This window comes from Ambystoma mexicanum, chromosome 1p (assembly GCF_040938575.1).
Source record: "Ambystoma mexicanum isolate Mex_15411 chromosome 1p, UKY_AmexF1_1, whole genome shotgun sequence".
Taxonomy (NCBI): Eukaryota; Metazoa; Chordata; class Amphibia; order Caudata; family Ambystomatidae; genus Ambystoma; species Ambystoma mexicanum.
Window position 1 is genome coordinate 12610389 of NC_090921.1, and position 13109 is coordinate 12623497.

General features: G+C 47.9%; 11 non-coding genes across 11 annotated transcripts; all 11 read left to right on the forward strand.

The window, feature by feature from the left end:
• The first annotated feature begins 400 nt into the window (after positions 1-400).
• TRNAL-UAG (transfer RNA leucine (anticodon UAG)) lies at positions 401-482 on the forward strand. Its single transcript has one exon. It is a non-coding gene; the product is annotated as a tRNA-Leu (tRNA).
• Positions 483-1626: 1144 nt separating this feature from the next.
• On the forward strand, positions 1627-1708 carry TRNAL-UAG (transfer RNA leucine (anticodon UAG)). Its single transcript has one exon. It is a non-coding gene; the product is annotated as a tRNA-Leu (tRNA).
• Positions 1709-2852: 1144 nt separating this feature from the next.
• On the forward strand, positions 2853-2934 carry TRNAL-UAG (transfer RNA leucine (anticodon UAG)). Its single transcript has one exon. It is a non-coding gene; the product is annotated as a tRNA-Leu (tRNA).
• Positions 2935-4078: 1144 nt separating this feature from the next.
• Positions 4079-4160, forward strand: TRNAL-UAG (transfer RNA leucine (anticodon UAG)). The gene has a single exon. It is a non-coding gene; the product is annotated as a tRNA-Leu (tRNA).
• A 1144-nt stretch (positions 4161-5304) lies between these two features.
• On the forward strand, positions 5305-5386 carry TRNAL-UAG (transfer RNA leucine (anticodon UAG)). Its single transcript has one exon. It is a non-coding gene; the product is annotated as a tRNA-Leu (tRNA).
• Positions 5387-6530: 1144 nt separating this feature from the next.
• Positions 6531-6612, forward strand: TRNAL-UAG (transfer RNA leucine (anticodon UAG)). The gene has a single exon. It is a non-coding gene; the product is annotated as a tRNA-Leu (tRNA).
• Positions 6613-7756: 1144 nt separating this feature from the next.
• TRNAL-UAG (transfer RNA leucine (anticodon UAG)) lies at positions 7757-7838 on the forward strand. The gene has a single exon. It is a non-coding gene; the product is annotated as a tRNA-Leu (tRNA).
• A 1144-nt stretch (positions 7839-8982) lies between these two features.
• TRNAL-UAG (transfer RNA leucine (anticodon UAG)) lies at positions 8983-9064 on the forward strand. The gene has a single exon. It is a non-coding gene; the product is annotated as a tRNA-Leu (tRNA).
• A 1144-nt stretch (positions 9065-10208) lies between these two features.
• TRNAL-UAG (transfer RNA leucine (anticodon UAG)) lies at positions 10209-10290 on the forward strand. The gene has a single exon. It is a non-coding gene; the product is annotated as a tRNA-Leu (tRNA).
• Positions 10291-11434: 1144 nt separating this feature from the next.
• On the forward strand, positions 11435-11516 carry TRNAL-UAG (transfer RNA leucine (anticodon UAG)). Its single transcript has one exon. It is a non-coding gene; the product is annotated as a tRNA-Leu (tRNA).
• Positions 11517-12660: 1144 nt separating this feature from the next.
• On the forward strand, positions 12661-12742 carry TRNAL-UAG (transfer RNA leucine (anticodon UAG)). Its single transcript has one exon. It is a non-coding gene; the product is annotated as a tRNA-Leu (tRNA).
• Positions 12743-13109: the final 367 nt, after the last annotated feature.

Here is a 13109-nt window from a genome sequence, read left to right on the forward strand (position 1 = left end):
CAGAAATAAAGAAAAACACATCTCATTGCATGCCTTTAAAGAGCTTACTCTCCCTACCGGCAATGTTCCTGAACCTTCGCTTCCCAAACATTTTTAGAACCAAAAAAAACCTAGAAAAGATCTGACCTCCCTCACCGGGAATTGAACTCAAGACTGCTGGATGGAGGGGTGCTGACATTGACCACTAGGCTACCAGACTGCTGTTGAACAGAGCACTCCCGAAAGGTGACATTTCAATTTCAGGCTGACAAGTGTGCTTTATTGTTCAGTTCGGGCTTTGCACAGCCAGTGCTAGAATTCAATCCAAGTTCATGCTTTGCTTTGATTTTGAATTAATGGCCAAACCAGCCAATCCCTAAAAAAATACAGGTCTCAGAGGCTCTCGTTTCAGTACCAGCAGGGTAGCGTGGCCGAGCGGTCTAAGGCGCTGGATTTAGGCTCCAGTCTCTTTGGAGGCGTGGGTTCGAATCCCACCGCTGCCAATAGCTGTTTCTTTTTTATCTTCATGCCACGTGTACAGACAGGACAATTGGGAGCCAGGGAATGGCATGTGTTTATGAATTCTTGCTTTTCTGAACACCCAGACTGAAAGCACACATCTGACTCGTGTGCGTTTTCACCAAAAAAGGGTAAAGCATAAATCACTGTTCACTGAAAACGGACATGCGTTCACGATCCTGTCAATAAACACGTGCTTGGCAGGGCCACAAATCTGCCGACACGATGCCCTAATGAATGCACATCTCTTTGCCTTGGTAGTTGCTCCTTTTTGCAGAGCCTTTTCCTGCTGCATCACAAAAACTCAGTTCAAGACACTTGGCTCCATCCAGTGGAGCTCCTATGCCCAGCTTAGAAACCCCCAGGCACGAGATTGCAAGGTCCCTGGTAATTCTCCCACTCCTGGACACGTCGGAACCAAGTTTCGTATGCACTAGCAGCGAGAACAAAATCCCACATGTGAGGACAATAGGCGTCTTTCATTTAGGGCTAGTGTTAGGCTAAGAGTTTGCAGTAGCTCCTTGGGTCGAGTTAGGGGTCGAATGAGACAAAGCTAAGATTTGCGTTACGGCTGGGGTTGGTCCAGTAAGGATCCCACACACCATGGACCATCGGCGGAGGCCCCGGGTAGGCTCACACTGCGGGCTAATGGTGGACTTCTTTAAAAACGTGAGCACTAAATGGGGCGGGATGTTGACTGAAAGAATGCAGCTAGCTACAGAAATATGCAGAAATAAAGAAAAACACATCTCATTGCATGCCTTTAAAGAGCTTACTCTCCCTACCGGCAATGTTCCTGAACCTTCGCTTCCCAAACATTTTTAGAACCAAAAAAAACCTAGAAAAGATCTGACCTCCCTCACCGGGAATTGAACTCAGGACTGCTGGATGGAGGGGTGCTGACATTGACCACTAGGCTACCAGACTGCTGTCGAACAGAGCACTCCCGAAAGGTGACATTTCAATTTCAGGCTGACAAGTGTGCTTTATTGTTCAGTTCGGGCTTTGCACAGCCAGTGCTAGAATTCAATCCAAGTTCATGCTTTGCTTTGATTTTGAATTAATGGCCAAACCAGCCAATCCCTAAAAAAATACAGGTCTCAGAGGCTCTCGTTTCAGTACCAGCAGGGTAGCGTGGCCGAGCGGTCTAAGGCGCTGGATTTAGGCTCCAGTCTCTTTGGAGGCGTGGGTTCGAATCCCACCGCTGCCAATAGCTGTTTCTTTTTTATCTTCATGCCACGTGTACAGACAGGACAATTGGGAGCCAGGGAATGGCATGTGTTTATGAATTCTTGCTTTTCTGAACACCCAGACTGAAAGCACACATCTGACTCGTGTGCGTTTTCACCAAAAAAGGGTAAAGCATAAATCACTGTTCACTGAAAACGGACATGCGTTCACGATCCTGTCAATAAACACGTGCTTGGCAGGGCCACAAATCTGCCGACACGATGCCCTAATGAATGCACATCTCTTTGCCTTGGTAGTTGCTCCTTTTTGCAGCGCCTTTTCCTGCTGCATCACAAAAACTCAGTTCAAGACACTTGGCTCCATCCAGTGGAGCTCCTATGCCCAGCTTAGAAACCCCCAGGCACGAGATTGCAAGGTCCCTGGTAATTCTCCCACTCCTGGACACGTCGGAACCAAGTTTCGTATGCACTAGCAGCGAGAACAAAATCCCACATGTGAGGACAATAGGCGTCTTTCATTTAGGGCTAGTGTTAGGCTAAGAGTTTGCAGTAGCTCCTTGGGTCGAGTTAGGGGTCGAATGAGACAAAGCTAAGATTTGCGTTACGGCTGGGGTTGGTCCAGTAAGGATCCCACACACCATGGACCATCGGCGGAGGCCCCGGGTAGGCTTACACTGCGGGCTAATGGTGGACTTCTTTAAAAACGTGAGCACTAAATGGGGCGGGATGTTGACTGAAAGAATGCAGCTAGCTACAGAAATATGCAGAAATAAAGAAAAACACATCTCATTGCATGCCTTTAAAGAGCTTACTCTCCCTACCGGCAATGTTCCTGAACCTTCGCTTCCCAAACATTTTTAGAACCAAAAAAAACCTAGAAAAGATCTGACCTCCCTCACCGGGAATTGAACTCAAGACTGCTGGATGGAGGGGTGCTGACATTGACCACTAGGCTACCAGACTGCTGTTGAACAGAGCACTCCCGAAAGGTGACATTTCAATTTCAGGCTGACAAGTGTGCTTTATTGTTCAGTTCGGGCTTTGCACAGCCAGTGCTAGAATTCAATCCAAGTTCATGCTTTGCTTTGATTTTGAATTAATGGCCAAACCAGCCAATCCCTAAAAAAATACAGGTCTCAGAGGCTCTCGTTTCAGTACCAGCAGGGTAGCGTGGCCGAGCGGTCTAAGGCGCTGGATTTAGGCTCCAGTCTCTTTGGAGGCGTGGGTTCGAATCCCACCGCTGCCAATAGCTGTTTCTTTTTTATCTTCATGCCACGTGTACAGACAGGACAATTGGGAGCCAGGGAATGGCATGTGTTTATGAATTCTTGCTTTTCTGAACACCCAGACTGAAAGCACACATCTGACTCGTGTGCGTTTTCACCAAAAAAGGGTAAAGCATAAATCACTGTTCACTGAAAACGGACATGCGTTCACGATCCTGTCAATAAACACGTGCTTGGCAGGGCCACAAATCTGCCGACACGATGCCCTAATGAATGCACATCTCTTTGCCTTGGTAGTTGCTCCTTTTTGCAGCGCCTTTTCCTGCTGCATCACAAAAACTCAGTTCAAGACACTTGGCTCCATCCAGTGGAGCTCCTATGCCCAGCTTAGAAACCCCCAGGCACGAGATTGCAAGGTCCCTGGTAATTCTCCCACTCCTGGACACGTCGGAACCAAGTTTCGTATGCACTAGCAGCGAGAACAAAATCCCACATGTGAGGACAATAGGCGTCTTTCATTTAGGGCTAGTGTTAGGCTAAGAGTTTGCAGTAGCTCCTTGGGTCGAGTTAGGGGTCGAATGAGACAAAGCTAAGATTTGCGTTACGGCTGGGGTTGGTCCAGTAAGGATCCCACACACCATGGACCATCGGCGGAGGCCCCGGGTAGGCTTACACTGCGGGCTAATGGTGGACTTCTTTAAAAACGTGAGCACTAAATGGGGCGGGATGTTGACTGAAAGAATGCAGCTAGCTACAGAAATATGCAGAAATAAAGAAAAACACATCTCATTGCATGCCTTTAAAGAGCTTACTCTCCCTACCGGCAATGTTCCTGAACCTTCGCTTCCCAAACATTTTTAGAACCAAAAAAAACCTAGAAAAGATCTGACCTCCCTCACCGGGAATTGAACTCAAGACTGCTGGATGGAGGGGTGCTGACATTGACCACTAGGCTACCAGACTGCTGTTGAACAGAGCACTCCCGAAAGGTGACATTTCAATTTCAGGCTGACAAGTGTGCTTTATTGTTCAGTTCGGGCTTTGCACAGCCAGTGCTAGAATTCAATCCAAGTTCATGCTTTGCTTTGATTTTGAATTAATGGCCAAACCAGCCAATCCCTAAAAAAATACAGGTCTCAGAGGCTCTCGTTTCAGTACCAGCAGGGTAGCGTGGCCGAGCGGTCTAAGGCGCTGGATTTAGGCTCCAGTCTCTTTGGAGGCGTGGGTTCGAATCCCACCGCTGCCAATAGCTGTTTCTTTTTTATCTTCATGCCACGTGTACAGACAGGACAATTGGGAGCCAGGGAATGGCATGTGTTTATGAATTCTTGCTTTTCTGAACACCCAGACTGAAAGCACACATCTGACTCGTGTGCGTTTTCACCAAAAAAGGGTAAAGCATAAATCACTGTTCACTGAAAACGGACATGCGTTCACGATCCTGTCAATAAACACGTGCTTGGCAGGGCCACAAATCTGCCGACACGATGCCCTAATGAATGCACATCTCTTTGCCTTGGTAGTTGCTCCTTTTTGCAGCGCCTTTTCCTGCTGCATCACAAAAACTCAGTTCAAGACACTTGGCTCCATCCAGTGGAGCTCCTATGCCCAGCTTAGAAACCCCCAGGCACGAGATTGCAAGGTCCCTGGTAATTCTCCCACTCCTGGACACGTCGGAACCAAGTTTCGTATGCACTAGCAGCGAGAACAAAATCCCACATGTGAGGACAATAGGCGTCTTTCATTTAGGGCTAGTGTTAGGCTAAGAGTTTGCAGTAGCTCCTTGGGTCGAGTTAGGGGTCGAATGAGACAAAGCTAAGATTTGCGTTACGGCTGGGGTTGGTCCAGTAAGGATCCCACACACCATGGACCATCGGCGGAGGCCCCGGGTAGGCTTACACTGCGGGCTAATGGTGGACTTCTTTAAAAACGTGAGCACTAAATGGGGCGGGATGTTGACTGAAAGAATGCAGCTAGCTACAGAAATATGCAGAAATAAAGAAAAACACATCTCATTGCATGCCTTTAAAGAGCTTACTCTCCCTACCGGCAATGTTCCTGAACCTTCGCTTCCCAAACATTTTTAGAACCAAAAAAAACCTAGAAAAGATCTGACCTCCCTCACCGGGAATTGAACTCAAGACTGCTGGATGGAGGGGTGCTGACATTGACCACTAGGCTACCAGACTGCTGTTGAACAGAGCACTCCCGAAAGGTGACATTTCAATTTCAGGCTGACAAGTGTGCTTTATTGTTCAGTTCGGGCTTTGCACAGCCAGTGCTAGAATTCAATCCAAGTTCATGCTTTGCTTTGATTTTGAATTAATGGCCAAACCAGCCAATCCCTAAAAAAATACAGGTCTCAGAGGCTCTCGTTTCAGTACCAGCAGGGTAGCGTGGCCGAGCGGTCTAAGGCGCTGGATTTAGGCTCCAGTCTCTTTGGAGGCGTGGGTTCGAATCCCACCGCTGCCAATAGCTGTTTCTTTTTTATCTTCATGCCACGTGTACAGACAGGACAATTGGGAGCCAGGGAATGGCATGTGTTTATGAATTCTTGCTTTTCTGAACACCCAGACTGAAAGCACACATCTGACTCGTGTGCGTTTTCACCAAAAAAGGGTAAAGCATAAATCACTGTTCACTGAAAACGGACATGCGTTCACGATCCTGTCAATAAACACGTGCTTGGCAGGGCCACAAATCTGCCGACACGATGCCCTAATGAATGCACATCTCTTTGCCTTGGTAGTTGCTCCTTTTTGCAGCGCCTTTTCCTGCTGCATCACAAAAACTCAGTTCAAGACACTTGGCTCCATCCAGTGGAGCTCCTATGCCCAGCTTAGAAACCCCCAGGCACGAGATTGCAAGGTCCCTGGTAATTCTCCCACTCCTGGACACGTCGGAACCAAGTTTCGTATGCACTAGCAGCGAGAACAAAATCCCACATGTGAGGACAATAGGCGTCTTTCATTTAGGGCTAGTGTTAGGCTAAGAGTTTGCAGTAGCTCCTTGGGTCGAGTTAGGGGTCGAATGAGACAAAGCTAAGATTTGCGTTACGGCTGGGGTTGGTCCAGTAAGGATCCCACACACCATGGACCATCGGCGGAGGCCCCGGGTAGGCTTACACTGCGGGCTAATGGTGGACTTCTTTAAAAACGTGAGCACTAAATGGGGCGGGATGTTGACTGAAAGAATGCAGCTAGCTACAGAAATATGCAGAAATAAAGAAAAACACATCTCATTGCATGCCTTTAAAGAGCTTACTCTCCCTACCGGCAATGTTCCTGAACCTTCGCTTCCCAAACATTTTTAGAACCAAAAAAAACCTAGAAAAGATCTGACCTCCCTCACCGGGAATTGAACTCAAGACTGCTGGATGGAGGGGTGCTGACATTGACCACTAGGCTACCAGACTGCTGTCGAACAGAGCACTCCCGAAAGGTGACATTTCAATTTCAGGCTGACAAGTGTGCTTTATTGTTCAGTTCGGGCTTTGCACAGCCAGTGCTAGAATTCAATCCAAGTTCATGCTTTGCTTTGATTTTGAATTAATGGCCAAACCAGCCAATCCCTAAAAAAATACAGGTCTCAGAGGCTCTCGTTTCAGTACCAGCAGGGTAGCGTGGCCGAGCGGTCTAAGGCGCTGGATTTAGGCTCCAGTCTCTTTGGAGGCGTGGGTTCGAATCCCACCGCTGCCAATAGCTGTTTCTTTTTTATCTTCATGCCACGTGTACAGACAGGACAATTGGGAGCCAGGGAATGGCATGTGTTTATGAATTCTTGCTTTTCTGAACACCCAGACTGAAAGCACACATCTGACTCGTGTGCGTTTTCACCAAAAAAGGGTAAAGCATAAATCACTGTTCACTGAAAACGGACATGCGTTCACGATCCTGTCAATAAACACGTGCTTGGCAGGGCCACAAATCTGCCGACACGATGCCCTAATGAATGCACATCTCTTTGCCTTGGTAGTTGCTCCTTTTTGCAGAGCCTTTTCCTGCTGCATCACAAAAACTCAGTTCAAGACACTTGGCTCCATCCAGTGGAGCTCCTATGCCCAGCTTAGAAACCCCCAGGCACGAGATTGCAAGGTCCCTGGTAATTCTCCCACTCCTGGACACGTCGGAACCAAGTTTCGTATGCACTAGCAGCGAGAACAAAATCCCACATGTGAGGACAATAGGCGTCTTTCATTTAGGGCTAGTGTTAGGCTAAGAGTTTGCAGTAGCTCCTTGGGTCGAGTTAGGGGTCGAATGAGACAAAGCTAAGATTTGCGTTACGGCTGGGGTTGGTCCAGTAAGGATCCCACACACCATGGACCATCGGCGGAGGCCCCGGGTAGGCTTACACTGCGGGCTAATGGTGGACTTCTTTAAAAACGTGAGCACTAAATGGGGCGGGATGTTGACTGAAAGAATGCAGCTAGCTACAGAAATATGCAGAAATAAAGAAAAACACATCTCATTGCATGCCTTTAAAGAGCTTACTCTCCCTACCGGCAATGTTCCTGAACCTTCGCTTCCCAAACATTTTTAGAACCAAAAAAAACCTAGAAAAGATCTGACCTCCCTCACCGGGAATTGAACTCAGGACTGCTGGATGGAGGGGTGCTGACATTGACCACTAGGCTACCAGACTGCTGTCGAACAGAGCACTCCCGAAAGGTGACATTTCAATTTCAGGCTGACAAGTGTGCTTTATTGTTCAGTTCGGGCTTTGCACAGCCAGTGCTAGAATTCAATCCAAGTTCATGCTTTGCTTTGATTTTGAATTAATGGCCAAACCAGCCAATCCCTAAAAAAATACAGGTCTCAGAGGCTCTCGTTTCAGTACCAGCAGGGTAGCGTGGCCGAGCGGTCTAAGGCGCTGGATTTAGGCTCCAGTCTCTTTGGAGGCGTGGGTTCGAATCCCACCGCTGCCAATAGCTGTTTCTTTTTTATCTTCATGCCACGTGTACAGACAGGACAATTGGGAGCCAGGGAATGGCATGTGTTTATGAATTCTTGCTTTTCTGAACACCCAGACTGAAAGCACACATCTGACTCGTGTGCGTTTTCACCAAAAAAGGGTAAAGCATAAATCACTGTTCACTGAAAACGGACATGCGTTCACGATCCTGTCAATAAACACGTGCTTGGCAGGGCCACAAATCTGCCGACACGATGCCCTAATGAATGCACATCTCTTTGCCTTGGTAGTTGCTCCTTTTTGCAGCGCCTTTTCCTGCTGCATCACAAAAACTCAGTTCAAGACACTTGGCTCCATCCAGTGGAGCTCCTATGCCCAGCTTAGAAACCCCCAGGCACGAGATTGCAAGGTCCCTGGTAATTCTCCCACTCCTGGACACGTCGGAACCAAGTTTCGTATGCACTAGCAGCGAGAACAAAATCCCACATGTGAGGACAATAGGCGTCTTTCATTTAGGGCTAGTGTTAGGCTAAGAGTTTGCAGTAGCTCCTTGGGTCGAGTTAGGGGTCGAATGAGACAAAGCTAAGATTTGCGTTACGGCTGGGGTTGGTCCAGTAAGGATCCCACACACCATGGACCATCGGCGGAGGCCCCGGGTAGGCTTACACTGCGGGCTAATGGTGGACTTCTTTAAAAACGTGAGCACTAAATGGGGCGGGATGTTGACTGAAAGAATGCAGCTAGCTACAGAAATATGCAGAAATAAAGAAAAACACATCTCATTGCATGCCTTTAAAGAGCTTACTCTCCCTACCGGCAATGTTCCTGAACCTTCGCTTCCCAAACATTTTTAGAACCAAAAAAAACCTAGAAAAGATCTGACCTCCCTCACCGGGAATTGAACTCAAGACTGCTGGATGGAGGGGTGCTGACATTGACCACTAGGCTACCAGACTGCTGTTGAACAGAGCACTCCCGAAAGGTGACATTTCAATTTCAGGCTGACAAGTGTGCTTTATTGTTCAGTTCGGGCTTTGCACAGCCAGTGCTAGAATTCAATCCAAGTTCATGCTTTGCTTTGATTTTGAATTAATGGCCAAACCAGCCAATCCCTAAAAAAATACAGGTCTCAGAGGCTCTCGTTTCAGTACCAGCAGGGTAGCGTGGCCGAGCGGTCTAAGGCGCTGGATTTAGGCTCCAGTCTCTTTGGAGGCGTGGGTTCGAATCCCACCGCTGCCAATAGCTGTTTCTTTTTTATCTTCATGCCACGTGTACAGACAGGACAATTGGGAGCCAGGGAATGGCATGTGTTTATGAATTCTTGCTTTTCTGAACACCCAGACTGAAAGCACACATCTGACTCGTGTGCGTTTTCACCAAAAAAGGGTAAAGCATAAATCACTGTTCACTGAAAACGGACATGCGTTCACGATCCTGTCAATAAACACGTGCTTGGCAGGGCCACAAATCTGCCGACACGATGCCCTAATGAATGCACATCTCTTTGCCTTGGTAGTTGCTCCTTTTTGCAGAGCCTTTTCCTGCTGCATCACAAAAACTCAGTTCAAGACACTTGGCTCCATCCAGTGGAGCTCCTATGCCCAGCTTAGAAACCCCCAGGCACGAGATTGCAAGGTCCCTGGTAATTCTCCCACTCCTGGACACGTCGGAACCAAGTTTCGTATGCACTAGCAGCGAGAACAAAATCCCACATGTGAGGACAATAGGCGTCTTTCATTTAGGGCTAGTGTTAGGCTAAGAGTTTGCAGTAGCTCCTTGGGTCGAGTTAGGGGTCGAATGAGACAAAGCTAAGATTTGCGTTACGGCTGGGGTTGGTCCAGTAAGGATCCCACACACCATGGACCATCGGCGGAGGCCCCGGGTAGGCTTACACTGCGGGCTAATGGTGGACTTCTTTAAAAACGTGAGCACTAAATGGGGCGGGATGTTGACTGAAAGAATGCAGCTAGCTACAGAAATATGCAGAAATAAAGAAAAACACATCTCATTGCATGCCTTTAAAGAGCTTACTCTCCCTACCGGCAATGTTCCTGAACCTTCGCTTCCCAAACATTTTTAGAACCAAAAAAAACCTAGAAAAGATCTGACCTCCCTCACCGGGAATTGAACTCAGGACTGCTGGATGGAGGGGTGCTGACATTGACCACTAGGCTACCAGACTGCTGTCGAACAGAGCACTCCCGAAAGGTGACATTTCAATTTCAGGCTGACAAGTGTGCTTTATTGTTCAGTTCGGGCTTTGCACAGCCAGTGCTAGAATTCAATCCAAGTTCATGCTTTGCTTTGATTTTGAATTAATGGCCAAACCAGCCAATCCCTAAAAAAATACAGGTCTCAGAGGCTCTCGTTTCAGTACCAGCAGGGTAGCGTGGCCGAGCGGTCTAAGGCGCTGGATTTAGGCTCCAGTCTCTTTGGAGGCGTGGGTTCGAATCCCACCGCTGCCAATAGCTGTTTCTTTTTTATCTTCATGCCACGTGTACAGACAGGACAATTGGGAGCCAGGGAATGGCATGTGTTTATGAATTCTTGCTTTTCTGAACACCCAGACTGAAAGCACACATCTGACTCGTGTGCGTTTTCACCAAAAAAGGGTAAAGCATAAATCACTGTTCACTGAAAACGGACATGCGTTCACGATCCTGTCAATAAACACGTGCTTGGCAGGGCCACAAATCTGCCGACACGATGCCCTAATGAATGCACATCTCTTTGCCTTGGTAGTTGCTCCTTTTTGCAGCGCCTTTTCCTGCTGCATCACAAAAACTCAGTTCAAGACACTTGGCTCCATCCAGTGGAGCTCCTATGCCCAGCTTAGAAACCCCCAGGCACGAGATTGCAAGGTCCCTGGTAATTCTCCCACTCCTGGACACGTCGGAACCAAGTTTCGTATGCACTAGCAGCGAGAACAAAATCCCACATGTGAGGACAATAGGCGTCTTTCATTTAGGGCTAGTGTTAGGCTAAGAGTTTGCAGTAGCTCCTTGGGTCGAGTTAGGGGTCGAATGAGACAAAGCTAAGATTTGCGTTACGGCTGGGGTTGGTCCAGTAAGGATCCCACACACCATGGACCATCGGCGGAGGCCCCGGGTAGGCTTACACTGCGGGCTAATGGTGGACTTCTTTAAAAACGTGAGCACTAAATGGGGCGGGATGTTGACTGAAAGAATGCAGCTAGCTACAGAAATATGCAGAAATAAAGAAAAACACATCTCATTGCATGCCTTTAAAGAGCTTACTCTCCCTACCGGCAATGTTCCTGAACCTTCGCTTCCCAAACATTTTTAGAACCAAAAAAAACCTAGAAAAGATCTGACCTCCCTCACCGGGAATTGAACTCAAGACTGCTGGATGGAGGGGTGCTGACATTGACCACTAGGCTACCAGACTGCTGTTGAACAGAGCACTCCCGAAAGGTGACATTTCAATTTCAGGCTGACAAGTGTGCTTTATTGTTCAGTTCGGGCTTTGCACAGCCAGTGCTAGAATTCAATCCAAGTTCATGCTTTGCTTTGATTTTGAATTAATGGCCAAACCAGCCAATCCCTAAAAAAATACAGGTCTCAGAGGCTCTCGTTTCAGTACCAGCAGGGTAGCGTGGCCGAGCGGTCTAAGGCGCTGGATTTAGGCTCCAGTCTCTTTGGAGGCGTGGGTTCGAATCCCACCGCTGCCAATAGCTGTTTCTTTTTTATCTTCATGCCACGTGTACAGACAGGACAATTGGGAGCCAGGGAATGGCATGTGTTTATGAATTCTTGCTTTTCTGAACACCCAGACTGAAAGCACACATCTGACTCGTGTGCGTTTTCACCAAAAAAGGGTAAAGCATAAATCACTGTTCACTGAAAACGGACATGCGTTCACGATCCTGTCAATAAACACGTGCTTGGCAGGGCCACAAATCTGCCGACACGATGCCCTAATGAATGCACATCTCTTTGCCTTGGTAGTTGCTCCTTTTTGCAGCGCCTTTTCCTGCTGCATCACAAAAACTCAGTTCAAGACACTTGGCTCCATCCAGTGGAGCTCCTATGCCCAGCTTAGAAACCCCCAGGCACGAGATTGCAAGGTCCCTGGTAATTCTCCCACTCCTGGACACGTCGGAACCAAGTTTCGTATGCACTAGCAGCGAGAACAAAATCCCACATGTGAGGACAATAGGCGTCTTTCATTTAGGGCTAGTGTTAGGCTAAGAGTTTGCAGTAGCTCCTTGGGTCGAGTTAGGGGTCGAATGAGACAAAGCTAAGATTTGCGTTACGGCTGGGGTTGGTCCAGTAAGGATCCCACACACCATGGACCATCGGCGGAGGCCCCGGGTAGGCTTACACTGCGGGCTAATGGTGGACTTCTTTAAAAACGTGAGCACTAAATGGGGCGGGATGTTGACTGAAAGAATGCAGCTAGCTACAGAAATATGCAGAAATAAAGAAAAACACATCTCATTGCATGCCTTTAAAGAGCTTACTCTCCCTACCGGCAATGTTCCTGAACCTTCGCTTCCCAAACATTTTTAGAACCAAAAAAAACCTAGAAAAGATCTGACCTCCCTCACCGGGAATTGAACTCAAGACTGCTGGATGGAGGGGTGCTGACATTGACCACTAGGCTACCAGACTGCTGTTGAACAGAGCACTCCCGAAAGGTGACATTTCAATTTCAGGCTGACAAGTGTGCTTTATTGTTCAGTTCGGGCTTTGCACAGCCAGTGCTAGAATTCAATCCAAGTTCATGCTTTGCTTTGATTTTGAATTAATGGCCAAACCAGCCAATCCCTAAAAAAATACAGGTCTCAGAGGCTCTCGTTTCAGTACCAGCAGGGTAGCGTGGCCGAGCGGTCTAAGGCGCTGGATTTAGGCTCCAGTCTCTTTGGAGGCGTGGGTTCGAATCCCACCGCTGCCAATAGCTGTTTCTTTTTTATCTTCATGCCACGTGTACAGACAGGACAATTGGGAGCCAGGGAATGGCATGTGTTTATGAATTCTTGCTTTTCTGAACACCCAGACTGAAAGCACACATCTGACTCGTGTGCGTTTTCACCAAAAAAGGGTAAAGCATAAATCACTGTTCACTGAAAACGGACATGCGTTCACGATCCTGTCAATAAACACGTGCTTGGCAGGGCCACAAATCTGCCGACACGATGCCCTAATGAATGCACATCTCTTTGCCTTGGTAGTTGCTCCTTTTTGCAGCGCCTTTTCCTGCTGCATCACAAAAACTCAGTTCAAGACACTTGGCTCCATCCAGTGGAGCTCCTATGCCCAGC